Genomic DNA, 19,493 nt, shown 5'->3' with positions numbered 1-19,493 from the left:
AGAGGAAGCATTTGCATAAATATGCCAGTCAGTAGGTTACATTATAAATATATTAAAAGTGTTAAACATGCCAGACAAGGTCATTTAAGAATTTACCATAGTCTTGAAAGTGTTGACTCCCATATATGTGCACTTTAATTGTGTATTTCTAAAAACACATTTTACCTCTACATTAAAAATCATAATTTTTTTGGTTAATTCAATCAGTTTATAGGTTAATGACCATTTAGAAAGACTTCATTTGCAAATGATATTCAAAATCACATATTAATGATTGACCTTGGGGTGTTCAAATCAGTCATAAAGATTGATCTGAATTTGTATAAATAGCAGGAATTCTATTAAAGAGCTAATCTCTCCAAGTATGTAAGTTTAGCTATTAACTGAATGGTCGGTGGACCTGTAGTTTGCACAATACCTGTCAGTGGTTTAAGCTGCAGTTCTATTATTGTAACGAATGAGGTCAGAGTCAGACAAGGGATGAGGATCCAAATGCGGGTTTATTTGATTGAAGGAAACAAACTGGCATGCATAAACAAAACTACCACGATGGGCAAATGAAAACAAAACACAGGAACTAGAACACGGGAACATAGGCATGGGAGCAAGCACAAACTACATACAACAGCATTCAACGACAGACAAGGACTAAACCAAAAACCAGGATATAAATACAAAAACATGGGAAAAAGGGGCCAATGAACAAACAGAACACAAACTAGGTGACAAGGTGATTAACAGAAACCAAAGGCAAATTAACAAGGGCAGGTGAAAACAATGAACAGTGAACACGAGGGAAAACAAGACTATGGAGGTACAAGGGTGACAAAAGTGAAAACTAAGGAATAACAAAAGTGACAAAATTACAAACAAAGGGCAACAGTGAGACAAGACAGGGTAACCGTTACAGTTATCAACACTATAAATTTGGCCTATATCAAATGATCGTGTCTGGTTAAGTGAGACTATAACAGAGACAGTGGCTGAATGCTATGAAAGCACATACTGATATAATTATTATCCTGAGAGCAGTGAGGAAGCTCATTGAATGTCTACAGAGAACTTTCTACAACAATGAAGGTAATACAATTATGAGTAATACATCATATCACTATAAAGAATCTGTACAGAGAAATTCAAATATTCACTCAGGAATAAAAGTTTAAAGAGTTAATCTGAGCACATTTTAGTTGGCCGTTAAGTCTTATCATTATATATTTTCTGCTGTTTGTCATGGTAGAGCACAGACCTTTAGGAATGCCATAATTGACCAAATTACTCCTTAATTGAAATTGAAAACATGTACTTTACTTTTCATATAAGTTAAATTATAGTTCATTGTAGCATTTGATTGTACTTAATGACCTTTGTGATTTGAAACCTTAAGGTCCTTATTTTACTGTGGTGTCATTATTTAAATAGAAGTTCACAAATGGTGCACGTTTCTGTGGGGATAAAGATTTTGGAAATATAAAAATGCTTTTGAATTGCAAATATCTTGTAAAGTCCATTTCCTCCCCAGCACTTGATATTTTTAGATTTAACATAGACACAAAAAGTATTCATTGTTCGTCATCCTACAATGCAGAGATTTTTTAACAGGACCTTGGCCTGTGTAGGATACACCGCACACTTGGCACCTGCTCCAGCTGCTATATAAAGAAAACACCAAAACAGACCTGATCAGCGCACTTGCACCTGGGACTGAATCCATAGAGCTGCTCTTAAACTAATCCTTATTGGCAGCGGTACTGAAGACGACTTTAAAAGGGCCTTCTATCTGCTGATATGAGGATAAAAATATAAGAGATAAGACCATTTTTATAAGAAAGCAAGACATCAAGGAAGGAATGATGGAAGGAAGGGAAAGGAAGAAAATAAGTAAAAGGGAGAAGGGAAGACAAAGAAAAAAAAAGAATGAATGAATGAAAGGAAAGAAAGAACATTCTTCCCTTCTTGCTTCAAAGGAAGGAAGTGAAAGGAAAACAAACAAACAAAGAAAGAAGGCAGGAAGGAAGAAGAGGAGGAGGAAAGGAGGGAAGAAAAACCAAACAAAGAAAGGAAGTTAAAGGTAAAAAGAGAAAGAAAAAGAAAAAGTAAGAGAAATAAGGCAGGAAGGAAGGAAAGGAGGGAAGAAAAAAAGAACAAAGGAAGGAAGAAAGGAAAGAAGGAAGTGAAAAGAAAAAAAAGAAGAAAAGAAGTGAAAGGAAGAAGGGAAATCAAAGAAAAAAGGGAAAGAAAAAAGGAAAGAAAGAACAAAAAAATCCTTTGTTCATTCTTTCTTCCCTTCTTGCTTCAAAGGAAGGAAGAAAGTGAAAGGAAAACAGACAAAGAAAGACGTAAAGCAGGTAGGAATGATGGAAAGGAGGGAAGGGAAGAAAAAATTAACAAAGGAAGGACGTGAAAGGAAAGAAATAAAAAGAAAGAAAGAGAAATTAGGCAGGAAGGAGGAGGGAAAGGAAGTGAAGAAAAGCAAAGGAAGGAAAGGAAGGATGTGAAAGGAAAAGATAGAAAGAATAAAGGAAGCATGTGCTCTGTATAGTGACCTTCACACAGTCGCCACAAATTCTGTCCATGCATGCGACATTGCCCGTTGTACTGTACATTTAATGAGACTGCTCAAAGCATGTTATCTGCTAGGGCCTTTCTGTGATCCTCCACCCTCTCAGCAGCAATGCAGCATTCAAGTCCTCAGGCAATTTGACAAATGAGCCCCGAACCGAGCTGAGGGGGATGCCTCTACTGCAGCACTCATCTGAGTGTGCACATGCTCGCCTCACACGGTACATAAAACTAGCCCATTGCATGTACACGCACACGCACACGCATATCAGCTGCAGTGCTAGCCTAAAGTTGAGGTATCTGCTCTGGGCAAACAGTTCCATTACCCACAATTACCTTCACAATGCAGCACTGAGCACTGGCTCTATGTGTTACTGAAGATCGCTGTCCTCACTCTGAAGGATAAGGCTGTTTTAGCACCTAATGGCATCACAGCATACAGACATTGTTTTATCCGTATTTTTGTCCGGTTTTCCAGTAATAAAAAGTAAAATCTAAACTACAATTTAACCAAGTTGCCAATGGGTTTAGAAAGAAAATACCTGCTTTGATATTTTACTTGACTGAAAGATATTTTGCAGTATAAATACTAGGCCTACTGGATATTCCAAATGATGTGTAATGTACAGTATTCACTGTCGGTTTTAGTGAAGCAAAATTATTCCTTTAAACTCATTTAATTGGTTTAATCATGTACTATGCACAGGGCACTTCTGAAGCGTTTCTGCAGAGAGGCATCTCTAAGTGCACAGTATAAACGACACTACGCTGCACTCTCTCTTGGTCTGGGGTTGAGTTTAGCTACTGTGTGCCGTCAAACCCACTGTCAGCCGCACATGCACCGCTATAGAGGGGGAATGATTTGCGGGATTTGCCTGGTGGGACTCCGTATTGATTACCTTGAAATTACAGGTTTTAAAAGGTTAGCGAAAAAGAGAAGGTGTAAGCTGCCTGTAACGCAGCAGTGTCTGCATGCTGTCCGGTCGTAATCAGCATTTTCAGCATATTGCGCTAGCACTGCACAGGAAAATGTGAATTTCACTGAGAGACAGCTGAGTGCTGGGTAATTTAATTCAAGACTCTCTCTCACTCGCGGCCAGCAGTGTAAAGTGAGCCGTATAGGCTAACCTTCAAAACCACTCCACCTCTCATGCCATCATAAAGGATGACAGATATATAAGGTCAGTTAGCATTTAAAGAAATTAAATGTGTCAAATTTGTGAAAAATGTTCTCTTCTAAATTCATGCAAAGTTCTGATCAGCAAATGACTGCGTATAAAGACTGACAGCAAAGATATCTGAATTCCGTTATTACAGCAACTGCCTAAAATTTTCCAATATTGTTTTAAGAATATTTTGATAACTAACTAACTAAATAAATACAATAATTCGGCCTTAATATTCATGAATAATGATCAGAACGGATTTCTTTGTAAATTGTTGATAAATCGTTTTGTACGTAAATGTAAGCATTTAATTAAATAGGACAATTTACGTTTAAGTAGTTGTTTACGTACAATTTACACAGACATTATTTCTGCTTGTTTCATGAATATTGATTTATTTATTTTTTAAGATACATTAGACTAAAAATTATTTCAACCAAAAAATTATATTATTCATTGAATCATGTCATCCAAAGTGAATTGGATGGCAAGTGTGTCTTCTAAATTCACATTAATTTGTATTCTAATTTAAGTATAACCAGAGAATATTTAGCAGAGATGGGCCACTTCTATTAAAATGAATGGGAAAAATTGGAACGCTCAACCAAGTAACTCTGAGCGCCCAACGATCAACGGATATAGAAAGGAAGTCACGCTTTACAGTTAAAAGAGCCAATCACCTTTTAGATATACACATCGCCTGTTAATCAAGAATGTGTATGCGCATTAGCTTTACAAGCCGGGAAAATTGTGTGTTTTTGCGTAATATGAGGTAAAGATAAGAAGCACAGTTTATGATTCCATTATTGTCAAATTTTATTGCCGATATGAAATATGTTCTTTGATCGTAAATTTGACCAACCGTTTTTGAGGTTTCTGTCTTTCCCCATTCATTTAGGTAGGAGCTGCACTGGCATGAATGGAAATAGCCTCCCAGGAGCGTTCCAAAAATGACCGTCAGTGGAGTGACTCGCTAGAAACACTTTGGTATAGCTTAAAAGACTTCTTTTTTCTGCAGTTGTGCCTTTCAACTTTTAACACAAGGTGGCAGAAAAAGGTTTTCTTTAGCTCTTCCATCCTGTCTTACAGCACGAATTATTGTACTGTAGCTCAAGTGTTCTTTTATAAAAACACAAATGTTGACTAATACAAAGAAAATTAAATATAAAACCTATTTTGCTGTCAACTTGACCACCTTAAGTCCCTTTCTGAAGCTGATATCATTTTAATTAATATCAAAACCTCAGACTATGATATAAAGTATACTGTGTATGCTTTGATAAGGCTGTAGTAGCCTATTACGATGCAGGGAACGTATCAAGTTTTTTGGCATATTGACCAAAAAACATTCCAGTTTAGCTATCATGCAACAGTGTCCATACTGTATCTCCTAAGGGTTTAAAAACAATCTTGTGTAAAGACGATGAAAAAGTGCCAATATAGGCAACAACTAGCATAACATCTAAAAATGCACTTCAGTCCAAGCATATGTCATCGTAACACATGTGTCCGGAGTAAAATATCAGCCTTTGAAAACTCTGTCCTCTTTTACAGTACATTACTGATGTGCCAACACAGCAAAATACCATTTTATCAGCATGGTAATCCTTCATTTCACAGCATGGCTCACTTATGGCTTCCATTTGAAATAAACAGTCTGTGCTGTAGAAAGTTAAGGCAGCCTGCTGCAAGAATGACTCAGACAGCACAGAGAGAGAGTGAATGTGTCAGAGTGTTGTGCGATGGTGGGATTAGCTCACAGTAAATTTCCTTTTGCCTATGACACGCTAACCATGGTAAAATTCTTTCAGCTCACTTCCAGTTCCTGAAAAGAATGGGCTACTTGTGCAGAGACGTTTGAAATATTTGGAGGTCTGGAGAGGAAATATAGCAGGTGAGTCACTCAGAGCCAAGCATTTGTTTGTTGTGCGCTGGTAAAGAGGAGAACCAAGATATTTTTTGTAACTTTTTTGTCTTGGAATGTATTTGGTAAATAATCATTATGTTTTTATTTTGATGAAAGTGGATGAACATTTTCTGTGTATTATTTTTTTAATTCTCACCGTTGACTTGTTGTTTTGCTCCTCTAAGCAACATAAATATTTAAATGGAAACTGTGTAATCCATTACCACAGCTGGGAACATGATTCTTAGAAAGAGCACAGCAACGTCTTCAACTAGAGTCAGAGTCTATGACATTTGTGTGGTTTAGTATGAGCAATGTGCCTTTCCGAGCTGGAGAGAACGAACAAAGACGAATATGTGTGTGTGTGTTTTTTTTTTTTTTCATGTGAAAGGTACCAGGCTCTTGGTGAGTATCTGACTAAATAAAAAGAGTCAGTGGTGTTGGCAACTATGGTTGGCATGCGACTATTCTACACTCTGTTTGCCACAGGTAACAGAGGCTAGTCATCTAAAACAATTACACTGAGAAAGAAATCTGAAGTGACAGACAAAGGCAAATGAAGCTATTAGGAAATAAATGGCTTTGTAAGATCTGGGATTTTTGTAGGTAAATATGCCTTTCTGATGAGCGGCTGTGGCGTTTTAAAGAAGCTTTGGATCTGCGAGTAAACAGACTAACCACAAGGGGACAGTAAAAGACCAGAATAGTTCACCCAATGTTTATTACTTTTTCTTCTGTAGAACACAACTGAAGATTTCTTAAAGATATTTTAGCTCTGTAGGTTCATACAATGCAAGTCAACAGGGCTCAAAAAGCACATAAAGGCAGCATAAAATAATCCGTACGACTCCAGTGGTTATATCAAGATCTTCATAAGCAATATGATAGGTGTGCGGGAGAAACAACAGCTCAATGTTAAAGTACTTTTTTTTACTATAAATTCTCCTATCTGTTCAGTAGGTAACAATATGCACAAAGAATGCAAAATGCAAAAACAAAAGAAGACTGCTTAGAATGGCTGTTTGAAAATGGATATTTATAGTAAAAAAAAAACATATATATATATATATATATATATATATATATATATATATATATATATATATATATATATATATATATTATCTGTTTTCACACACTACTATCATATCACTTCAGAAGACATGTATTAAACCACTGGAGTTGTGTACTTTTATGCTGCCTGTATGTGCTTTTTGGAGCTTCAAAGCAGAACCATTTGTAAAAATAGAACCATTGGTAAAGAACCCTGGACCCTTGGTCAAATCATACACATCTGGGACGGCATGAGGTTGTGTAAATGAATTTTCTTTTATTTTTGGATGAACTATTCCTTTAATGTTACTAATAGGCTACTCAACAATTAAGGTGACAAACTACTTTTAGTTTGATGCTTTCTTAATATTAATGTCATTTATGTCTAGAACAGAGTAAAATTACTCACCTCACCCACCAACAAAAAGATTTGAAAGACACTTGTTACCAAAGGCTCACGATGAGTGGGTTATTGTGTAAATTCTGTAGAGGAGATACTGGGTCTCCAGACAGTCGAGTGTTGACAAAGTGCCTGGCTGTCTGTTGAGTCATATAGAAAGCAGCCAGCTACATGAATCATGACATGCAGTCATGATACAAAAGTGAACATCTACATGGTCGGAGTGCACTCAATCTGAAAGTGAATATTACTATAATTGAAAGTGAAAGACTATACCAAATTAGCTATCATACAAACACCCACATGTATGCTTTTTTTGTATTACTATGAGAAAAGAGAGACATACTAGAACAATATTATAACACATGGGGGGGAATTATTCACTTTGACTTATTCTAGATAATCGGATTGTTCGGACTGTCACAGTCGATTCATCTAAATGAATTGATAAAAAAATAATTCTCGATTAGCATCCTTAAGTAAAAGCACAGTTACAGTTTATAGCAGTTTTACCTGTATTTAGTGAAATGTTTATCAGTGTAATGATTTCACCATAACTGACAAACCCTTGTTGTGCTATAATTATATTATGGTTCTAAATTATATGAAGGTTCCTTAAATCATAACAGTATTACACTGATTGGCTATTTATAAACATAGGCTACAAATAGCCGCTTCAGTAGTTTCAATGCTAGTTACTTGTATTTTTAACTTTTTTTTTGTAATTTATCTACTTTAAATTATGTGTAGCTTAGTTTAGGAAGCTTCCGTTTCAAAGTATATTCTCCAACAACGCATTTTAAACTACATGTGTATTTTGTAATTCAAACTAATGAGACAAATAAGAATATGCATCAAAATAAAACTGAAACGGAGGTCAAGCTCCTCAATATACGTGATCATGCGCATTTACAGAATGTAGGCCTATCAATCATCATGTAGTCCACAATTAGCATCGTATATATCAGGGGAAATGAGCCAAACAACAACAGCTCAGCCCAATTGGGAGGGACGTCCAGCAGCAGCTGGGAGCTATTTGACCACGTGACTGGAGAGATGTTTCTGTCGCCGTAGCAGCCATCATTTCACCAATACAAACCTACTCTAAAACAGACGCGGAGAGGATATAGTCATGGAATTGCACAGGAATACCGACTGAAAAGGAAGATCCTCTCTCCACTCCTTCGCCTATGCTTTATTTTCCGGTGTGTATCCGGCGCAGGTACGGTCAGAAATTATCATCGTTTAACACATTTGTGCGTTTTTTGTCCAGTCGGTGTGCGTTCACATGCATACAGTTATCGCGGTTTTCAAGCTTTTACAAATGCAAACATCCAGTTGAGCTGCCGTGTTCAACAAACCGAAGTTCTTAAACAGGAACTGTGTACTTTATGGCACGTTTACCATTTACGTCTCGGTGTAAATAATGAATTAGTATGACAAGAACTACTTCCTGTGTTTGTGTTTGAGATCATAATTGAATGTTATAAACTATCAAAGATGCCTTGTGGTTGTAAATTTTTTTTTCTTATATATAGCCTATATGTGTGTATGCATGTTAGCTACACTTAATTTATCTTTATTCAACAGGCCAGGTAGTCGCATTAAAACAAATCAATGCACAAATTGTTTTGTGCTTGTAAAGGGAATTGTGCTTCAACTCAAGGCTGCTTTAGTTTTACTCCACTACAGTCCCAGATAATGTTGGAGAGGCTTAACTTTCAGTTTAAGGTCTTTAAGACGTACACCTTTAGCTGTGGGGATCATTTGTACTCGGACTAACTAAAGAGCGATTCCGTCGTCTGGTAATAATTCTTGTAATAAAAACTATTGTCCAGGTCATTGTGGATTCAAATAGCTTCTGCGAATGAATCGGTGAATCTACTTTTCATGCTTTACCGTCATCTCTTTAAAAACGCTAACCATATTTTTTGCCCAAATAATATACAATTATTGGCACTACTGTAAAAGCTTAATAAATTAATTAGGTAGGTACAAGGGGGTCAAAGGCACCCCTAAGGGAAATGTGTTTTTCCCTCCTCCTGGTCGCAAAAAACACGTGTTTTTATTGAATATTGATGGAGCAACAAGATGGCCTTTTACCCCACACTTGGGGGTAACATGCCTCCACACCTGGGGTAAAAGGTCCTTGGGGTTATAGTATTTAGTTAGTTAGTTAGTTAGTTAGTTATAGGGGGAAATGGTCCATTTATCCAAATACTATTGAGGCAACAAATGGCCTTAAAATAAGAATTCTTAAAGGTGCAGTATGAAAGATTCAGAAACTCATGCTATTAATGACACCTGTGGCTGTTAAGTGAACTGTTGCTCATGCTCGTGCAAACACTCCGTAGGGATGCCAACGTCGACCAAAACAATGACACAATGTATAAAGAGACAGAACTTGATCCACCGACATCATGCTGACAGATGAGGTAGCTTAATAAAGTTATGATTTTTTTTACTACAAACTTTGAGACTGCATTTTATATTTGACACTCTATTGATGGAACTGGGCTAAAACATATTGTGGATATAGGGCTGACTATGCGAGACTGAAGTATTCACTTTTCTTTGCATGATAGCCTATGTCGGCGTTGGCTAGCTGGCCAGCTGTATACAATAGCTGTTAGCTAAATTTGGTGGATGATGACAGTAGCTGTTTATAAAATAGATTGTAGATTATAAATATGTTGACACAATTCAGTATTGATGTGATTCCATCACAACTGTTATTTTGATATATCGATGCGCTATTGTTTTATAATAATAATAATAGAATATATATTTTCTGTATAACTACGTTAGGTTACACTAATGAAATGGGTATTTTTGAATTTTCTTGAACATTGTATAGCATTCATTTAATGTGTTGTAGTTTACCTTGCTGAATAATTACAGATGAACTTTGTCAGTTACTGTGACTCAGCATACCGGACTTAGTATAAAGCGAAGATAGTTGAAAGTTATGAAGCATGGTAGCTTGCAATTCGTTAGCGTTTACAGGCAAGACCAAGTTGGCCAAAATTACACCAAACAATCCTTATGGCACTATATTTCACATGCTTTGCAGTCATGTAAGCTTACCTGTTCAATAAGAAGAATGATAATTCGAGGTCCGTTTTGATCCCCAAAACTGAAAGTTCCCTCCAGGAATCAAGTACCCTGGCGATGTTCACTGTAGTTTTTGCCTGATCACGTTTCTGCTTAGCCAGATGGGATTCAGTAGATACATTTTTTTTTTTAATGTGTTGTGTTGGGAGCCGGACATTTGCTGGATTCCATCTCTAAGATAACGTTACCTAGTGTTGCAGTTTTTTGTCGCTGTTGAATAGCAGAATAGACGCTACTGTCTGAAGCAAGACTCTTGGGAGCGCGTATAAACATCACATCCTTTAGATTTTCCTGGCAAAACCGACCTGCTCCCTTCGCAAGAAAATCAGTCTATAGGCTTTAATAGGCAACCTAAGAAGTCCGGGAAGGGCTCATTTAAGTTGCATTTCCCTGGCAAAAAAAGGTGAATATTACATGAAATTTTTACATATTGCACCTTTAATGAAAATAACCACTTCAGAAAAGGTTGCACTAATTCCTGTTAGTTACAATCACATTTGGCATTTCTTAACATCTCTATAATCTATTGCATCTCCATTGTGATTGGATCAGTCAATTTGAGCCTACTTTGAACAGTGAGTGCTGTATTGCTAGAACGTGGCTTACTGTGAGAGTTGCTTTCTTGTTAAATACACCGTATAAGCAGAGTACTGCCTACTGTATACATGCAGTTTGGTCAATAAGCAGCTTTCTCACCCCCCACTTCCAAGAATCACATGGGATACAACGTCATCTTTCCGTGACGTGACACCAGTGTAAATGGCAAACATGGCTTCTGTGGAAGAAATTTTTTTTTTATTGTCCTCCGTTGTTTCACTGTATTTTCAGATGTCAAATATGGCAATCAATTGCAAATGATTATCACCAATAGGATGCAGTACAATGCTCTGTCAGTGGTTCCCAACCCTGTTCCTGGAGGCCAACACTACACATTTTGGATATCTCCCTAATCAAACACGCCTGATTCAGCTCGTTAATATATATATATATACTCCTGAATTTGGTGTGTCAGATGAGGAAGATTACGAAATATTTAGTGTTGTATGTGATGAGCCCCAACGAGATTACCGTGCGTGTTCCTCTGCCTTTTTGAAATGAGTCACAACTGCTCTTTTAAAAGCTAGGTAGTTGTGGAGAATACAGACTGCCAATCAGTTCGGCGTACACAAGATGACCGTTAAAGGCATTGTCTATATTATCGTTTTGTGGTACAGTTGTTTTAGCCCTTTCCACCTGCACCGTATATGTTCAACTGTGCTGTTGAAACCTTCCGCATACATTCGCTTTGCCAACATTTGAGAAATTTTGGAATTGTGACTCTTTCGACCATCCAGATACTGCATAATGTTGTTTTCCTTCATCAAATTCAGAATGAGGACCGTCTCCATCTTCCCAGAAATGCTGACTTCATGCCCCCTCGCTGTTTGTTGATCTGTTGTGGTTGCATCAGGTGATATCATTTATTTATCTGGTCTGTGCTGGCTTGTGCATGTGCACTCAAAACCATTCAAAACCCTGTGAGAACAGGTATGCGTTTACTTTGCCAGATAAGATGCATTACCTGGGAGAAACCTACAGTGCATCAGGAAAGTGAATGGCTGGAAATACTTTTTCCATTTTGTTACAGCCTTATTCCAAAATGGATTAAATTAATTATTTTCCTCAATTCTATAAACTATACCCCATAATGACACTGTGAAAGAAGTTTGTTTGAAGTCTTTGCAAATGTATAAAAAAAAAAAAAAAAAATCACATGTACATAAGTATTCACAGCCTTTGCCATGACACTCAAAATTGAGCTCAGGTGCATCCTGTTTCCACTGATCATCCTTGAGATGTTTCTACAACTTGATTGGAGTCCACCTGTGGTAAATTTAGTTGATTGGACATGATTTGGAAAGGCACACACCTGTCTATATAAGGTCCCACAGTTAACCGTGCATGTCAGAGCACAAACAAAGCCATGAAGTCCAAGGAATTGTCTGTATACATCAGAGACAGGATTGTATCAAGGCACAGATCTGGGGAAGGGTACAGAAACATTTCTGCAGCATTGAAGGTCCCAATGAGCACAGTGGGCTCCATCATTCGTAAATGGAAGTTTGGAACCACCAAGACTCTTCCTAGTGCTTGTCACCCTGCCAAACTGAGCGATCTGGGGAGAAGGGCCTTAGGCAGGGAGGTGACAAAGAACACGATTGTTACACACTCCACAGAGAAATGCTGGAGCTCTGTCAGAGGAGAACCTTCCAGAAGAACAACCATCTCTGCAGCACTCCACCAATCAGGCCTGTATGTAGAGTGGTCAGACGGAAGGCACTCCTCAGATAAAGGCACATGACAGCCCGCCTGGAGTTTGCACAAAGGCACCTGAAGGACACTCGGGCCACGAGAAACAAAATTCTCTGGTCCGATGAAACAAAGATTGAACACTTTGGCCTGAATGGCAAGCGTCATGTCTAGAGGAAACCAGGCACCGCTCATCACCTGGACAATACCATCCCTACAGTGAAGCATTGTGGTAGCAGCATCATGCTGTGGGGGTGTTTTTCAGCGGCAGGAACTGGGAGACTAGTCAGGAAAGATGAATGCAGCAATGTACAGAGACGTCCTTAATGAAAACATGCTCCAGAGCACTCTGGACCTCAGACTGGGGTGAAGGTTTATCTTCCAACAGGACAACGACCCTAAATACACAGCCGAGATAACAAAGGAGTGGTTATGGCACAACTCTGTGAATGGCCCTGCCAGAGCCCAGACTTGAACTTAATTGAACATCTCTGTATAGATCTGAAAATGGCTTTGCACCGTTGCACCCCATCCAACCTAATGGAGCTTGAGAGGTCCTGCAAAGAAGAATGGGAGAAACTGCCCAAAAATAGGTGTGCCAAGCTTGTAGCATCATACACAAGACTTGAGGCTGTAATTGGTGCCAAAGGTGCTTCAACAAAGTATTGAGCAAAGGCTGTGAATACTTATGTACATGTGATTTTTTTTTTTTATTTTTATATAAATGTACAAAGATTTCAAATAAACTTTCATGTTGTTATTATGGGGTATTGTTTGTAGAATTGAGGAAAATAATGAATTTAAAATCCATTTTGGAATAAGGTTGTAACATAACAAAATGTGGAAAAAGTGAAGTGCTGTGAATACTTGCTGGATCACTGTAGGTGTGTTAAACCTCTCTCTTAATCCCTTTAATGGCATAAGGAAACCGGTGTTGTCGTTTACATGGCGTTTCAGAATGCCACTTTCTGGAAGAACCATGCAATCAGTCGTTATCTTAAGTGCATGTAAACAAATTAAACAACCCCCACCACACGTGCACAAGAAAATTACTTTTGCACCCGAGGAACTTTAGTTCCTCAAAGCCGTTTTAAGGGTAATTTTTTGCTCCTAATCTGGGTTTGTACATTTGGGGTGTATAGGGACTGTTGTAGGTGCCGAAGCTTGTGAGTCATGGGTTAACCAATCACAAAGCATTGATAAAGGAGAGGAGCTCCACAGCCACCAATAGTAATCACACTAGCTGCTAGCCACCTTCTCAGATGATTGCACGTTTACATTTCCCTTAACTGAAATGACATAAACCAGGTATCCAAAGAAAATCGCTAATTTCACGTGCATCTTCATCGGGAGACACACAGAGTTATCATCGCATCTATACTGTTTGACTGCAGAAAATAAAGTGATTGCTGCATCAAATTGTTCCTTGGCATGACGGATGTAAACTGTTTATTGAGAGTGGGTAATTTAACTTTATTATACACTAAACTGTCATTAAATCTATTTTACGTGAGGGAAGTATTGTGTGCCTGTTACTACATGGTTAACTTGCTCATTGACTCGAAGATGTATTGATGGCGACTATTTCAGTACAGTAATTTGAGTGATGAGCCTTTATTATAAAAGATTGTTGATAAATCGGTTTATAGTGCATTTTCAACATGTTTAGTATATGCTGTGTGGTTAAAGACCCCTTTCACAGCTTTGTCTCCTCTCCGGCTGTAGCATGCCGCACTTTACGCACTCATGCGCCCAGTTTAAGCGTGCTTAAACACTAGGTGAAGGTCATATGGAGCGTTTGATTCTTGGGAGTGCTAAAGGTCCGTTTGGAAGGAGTGTACCACACAGGGGGGAGTCAGTCCGAGATAGAGATGGCTATTTAAAATACTGCCCTGCAAAAGCAAAAGACCTTAACTCACTAGAGTGTGAAACTGAGAAAAATGACTTTAAAGTTTCTGTTTTGTCCAGACAAAAGTATTATAGGTAGGACTCCCAAAATTTCACAACTAGTTGCTATACAGAAGAAATGTTTGTATGCAAAAAATCTTGAGCTCAAAATTGACCTTTGACCCTTGTTTGGCAGTTAATGTACTCTGCCTTTGTATCATGTGCCAAAAATCAGGAGTCATACAAAGGCAAAAGGCCGTAACTGACATATAATCAATATTTACTTGCTGTTCACCATACTTGCATCCATTATAAGAACACCTAACCAAGGTCTAGTCATCATGGTATTTGTTTTAAATTATATAGAAGACCTTTGGTTGTTCCTATTTAGTGCTATAATGATCAGGATAGTGCGGCAACACTAACACAGTTAAACAGTATAACAGATAAGTTACTTTGCAGTACAGTATGTACAGTATGAATAAATACAATACATATTTTCACAATAAAGATAATTTATAATTGAATACAAAGGTATATGTATTTAAATGCAAGATATAGAGTAATAATTAATTAAACATTAGACCAATACATTAGAGATTAGAGACTGCTCATTCCAAGTTTTTTACTGCGCCCAAATAAAATCTTACTGAAAGCTAATTTTTTGAGATATCAACCTAAAATTTGGAACACAACTTGTCCATAGGTATATATGACAAAGCATTCTTGAAATACAACCATTTAAGTTTGGATAGTGATTTCCATGTCTATGCGAAAAAAGGGGGAGGGGTGACAGTTAAAGGGTTAAGGGCCACCAAACTGCTCAAGATGCTCAGTCAACAAACTTGACTTGGATTACTACTTTTTAATTCTGAGATAATATAGACAGAGTATACCGAAAAAAAAGTTGGAATTACTTTTACTATTTAGGTTAGCCTACTTTGTACGGACCTTAGCGATAACTAGCTGTAAAATCTGACGTGAACACCTGCAAGAAGGAAATATGGCTCAAACACGTATGGATTGTTGTGGATACAGCAGATGATGTGCATTGCTATGGATTATATCTTCTATGGATTATATCGGATTGCATGGAAAGGTAGGACGCCTCTGTATTTAATATTTGGTTTTCAGCATCTGATGTGAGGCGAGTGTCAGTGTCAACGTTAGCGCTAATTTATGTGACACCGATTAAATTTAGCTAGCTCCGGGCTGTCACTGACATTGACAGATCTGAACCATCACCCTATCACATCGCTATCTCAGAGTAATAATACAAACAAGCAGTCGGCAGTCTACACTTTATTTCAAAGATGTGTCGTGTGTATGTTACGCGGTTTGGTGACGATAAAAGAGGTAATCTTTGACAGTATGACAAAGCCAGAGTACAGTAACATCACAGCGGCACCGTAACATCTCTCTTGATGCCAGGCGAAACAAAGTCAGAACACCTTAAACTCAACTTCAATGTGCCGGGACAAAGGCTAAGAGCCGTAACAACTGTTACGGCGTTCTGCTGTGGTTTCTCGTATGGTTTTGGATGTTACGGTTGTCATAGCCCTTTAATTTCTCGTTAAAACAATCAAATTGACTCACGGTATTTATTCACATGATAAAGGAGGTCTTGAATACCCCAAAAATGACTAACTCATTTTTGACCAAACATGATGTTACGGCGTTTTGCCTTTGTAGGGCAGAATAGATGGTTTTAACGTTGTACCAGTAAACATTGAAACTCTTCTTCAGGCTCTCTCTCCACATTTACTGTCTTATTAGCCTGACAGAGAAAGATAATAGAGGACAGGGAATGAATTCACCACATGATTGAGTTTGTCTGCCATGGTTTTTTTTTTCTAATTTCACAGTGCAACTAGTCCCTCCTTTCTGAGATTTCCATTGGTCAACGGATGCCTACACAGTGCATTTATAGCAAAAGTTCAAATGTTTTCAACTTTTGGGTGTATGACGGAGCTTCTCTGTTGGAAACACAGAGGTTTTCCCTCTCCATTCTTCTGACACACCATCCCCTTTGAAATCAATGCATTCAAAACATTTTATCTTTCAAACAAAAACGTATTAGTGTGGATATGGCCCATGTAAGGATTAAGCAGCTAGCTAGACAAGTTTAAACTTGGTTTAAGTGAACTCTGAAATCATGGTACCAGTGAAGTTGATCGGATTTCATCAGGGTTCCTCACCATATTAACGCGCTAATCGCTAACCTGCTCCAGGGCATGTTATGTTCCCTATCAGAGTTCTCATCCAGTTCTGGACCAATCAGCTGTGAGCAAAGTGACAATCACTCCCCTAGTTTTTCACTCCAATTTAAAGTGCACTTCAAGACTATTTTATAAATTTACAAAATAAGCTAATTATCATTATTTATTGCAAGAAATATATTTTGCCAGTCTTCAACTTTTTTTTTTTCCCCCCCAAATGATCCATAAAATATATAGGAATACCTAAACGTAAAATAACTTTAATTTCAAGATATTAATACAATATCAATAATGATCAAATTACTTTATACTGTAAACTTCACAATATACTGTTGAAGTCAGAAGTTTACATGCACCTTAGCCAAATACAATTAATTGTAGGAAACATTCCCCGTCTTGGGTCAGTTAGGATAACTACTTAAGAGAAATTAATTTCTTTCATCTTTTATTTCTTTCATCACATTCCCATGGGTCAGAAGTTTACAAACAGTTTGTTAGTATTTGGTAGAATTGCCTTAAAATTGTTTAACTTGGGTCAAATGTTAGCCTTGGGTAGCCTTCCACAAGCTTCTCACAATAAGTTGATGGAATTTTGGCCCATTCCTCTTGGCAGAACTGGTGTATCCGAGTCAGTATCGACCTCTTTCTCGCACAAGCTTTTTCAGTTTTGCCCACAAAGTTTCAGGTTCCATCAGATTGAGGTCAGGGTGATGGCCACTCCAATACCTTGACTTTGTTGTCCTTGGGTCATTTTGCCACAACTTTGGAGGTATGCGTGTGGTCATTGTCCATTTGGAAGACCCATTTGTGACCCAAGCTTTAACTTCCTGGCTGATTTCTTGAGCTGTTGCTTCAATATGCATCATTTGCATAATTTTAATCATGAATCAGATACTATTTTGGAGCGTTTTTGAAAAACCTTTGATTTAATCACATTGAGCATAACTGAAAACGACAATTATTTTGTCTAAAAATAAATGATTTTAATTTATGGGATTCTCATTAGCTACATTTTCATCTATTAGTTATTAAAGATTAGATACTCCAATAGTCAATCTTTAGACATTGGACTCGAAAACCTCATGGATCATGAAAAAGAGCATTTAGCCTTATGTCCTATCTCCCTCAAACAATGGAAGAACATTTCAGAATTCAACATTTGTATTATATATATATATATATATATATATATATATATGAGGAATTCATGATATTCTCATTTACTTACCCAAAGTCATATGTTGGTTTGTTTTTACTGTTGAAGACAGGTCTGCAGGGACTTTGACACATGAGCCTCTTTCACACAGAGATCCTGGGATGAATGATATAGTCTGAGGCTACACTTGTGGTTTCTGCATAAGATTTAACCTGGAGTGACAAGACTGGGTGTCTCTACTGATCTTTGTTGCATAAACTTTTAAACCAATTTCTCTCTTGGTAATGGCATAGGTTCCCTTTAACCCTAAACTCTTTTCTGTATGCTTGAGGGTCACAGGTTTGGTTCAGTTATGTAAAGGATTTGTATTTTATTTAGAGTAGGATCTATCACTTTTAATTATCATTTTAAAATCACACAGTACTTAAAATTGCACAGTAAACTTAATTAGACTTTCATTTCTAATTTAAAAGATTTTTCATTTCATTCAGGGGTGACTGAGGGCATTTGTATAGCTGGTTCTAGGCTATATTGATGTTCCTGTAACCTAGAGCTCATAGTACTGTCTCTTAAATGAGTGTATTAAGATCAATCTGAGATTCTTTAGGAAGGGGATACTGGTCTGTTGTTTTCTTGGCTTTGCTACACAGAGCGTCTAAAATTAATTTTGCAACTTCACTTATTTGGTAAAATAACTCGACCTAGCAATACATGCAGGTCTTGAGACACAGCAGTAATGAATGAATGCCAATCCTTTTGTAAGTCTGTTGTTGGATCTGCTTATTTAAAGTGAAATTTAGTTTTATGTCCAATAATTTATGTGGTTGAGGGTAAGAATGTGTTTAATGTGTTGGGATTTGTTTGACTTGTCCACATTCAGGAGATTCCTATGAGACTGCTGTATGGTGTATATATTTGTGGTGGCGTGCCGTAAGGGTGTTGTCATTTTCTGTTTGAGCGTGGACTGGTTCTGCATCATGATGGCACATGCTGTGGATCAGCCTATAGGCACACAGCTCTTGAACTTGTCTTGTAGGTGAGCGATGGATTGGAACAATGCCAACCTCTCATAACTGCTGTGTAGACCGCGGGCAACCCCACAGAGCTCTGTTAGACAACTGAATTAAATCGCTTTAATCTTGGGTGAGTCCAAGCTTATTCTGACACCCTTCAATTTCACACATCCTGCATTTTTCCTTAAGCTCTTCTCACAGTTTCAGCAAGTGTTTTGCTAAAACGCAGAAAATAAGTTATTAAAAGTAACTGAGTAATTATGTGATACAGGGATGTCAGTCATTTTGTAGTAATTGCCATTTAAAAAAAAAAAAAGTTTTATACAAGCCTAATCCTGTTAGCTTATGTGAAATTTAGCTACGATTGTTATATAACAGTGGTTTTCAGCTGGTTTTGAATACAAACCCAGGTTTTACATTAAACAAGCGATGACCCAACGTGATCCCTATAAGCCATAAAGGGATTGTTTAACCAAAAATGTAAATTACCAAGGGTATAAGGCCACTGATGCATTGTTTTCTGATGTTTTGTTTTCTCTGTTTACGCTAGTGATGTCAGGATATTTTTATTTGTGTATCGCTTTTCACAATACACGTCATTTCAAAGCAGCATTCCAGATAATGTCTGTAATGTCAAAGTCCTCATTGAGCAGTTTAAATGGAAAAACATGATTGGAAAAATCATGCTTTAAAAATGATTTGTCTTTAATGTGAGCAAGCCAAAGTTG

At 37.5% G+C, this 19,493-nt stretch overlaps 1 protein-coding gene across 3 annotated transcripts in view; it reads left to right on the top strand.

Annotated features, from left to right (window-relative positions):
* Window positions 1–5,489: 5,489 nt before the first annotated feature.
* The window catches only part of spsb1 (splA/ryanodine receptor domain and SOCS box containing 1), a 72,245-nt gene continuing 58,241 nt past the window's right edge, over window positions 5,490–19,493 (top strand). For 2 of the 3 annotated variants that reach the window (XM_052105779.1, XM_052105782.1), the window contains exon 1: window positions 8,152–8,309. The gene's annotated coding sequence lies outside the window, so the exon portion shown is untranslated. Of the gene's footprint in view, window positions 5,623–8,151; window positions 8,310–19,493 lie in introns of those variants that run through there. The other variant, XM_052105780.1, reaches the window with a different exon arrangement.

This window comes from Xyrauchen texanus, chromosome 35 (genome assembly GCF_025860055.1).
Source record: "Xyrauchen texanus isolate HMW12.3.18 chromosome 35, RBS_HiC_50CHRs, whole genome shotgun sequence".
NCBI classification, from domain to species: domain Eukaryota; kingdom Metazoa; phylum Chordata; class Actinopteri; order Cypriniformes; family Catostomidae; genus Xyrauchen; species Xyrauchen texanus.
Note: the sequence above shows the minus strand (reverse complement) of the source record. Positions and strands in the feature narration are given on the sequence as shown.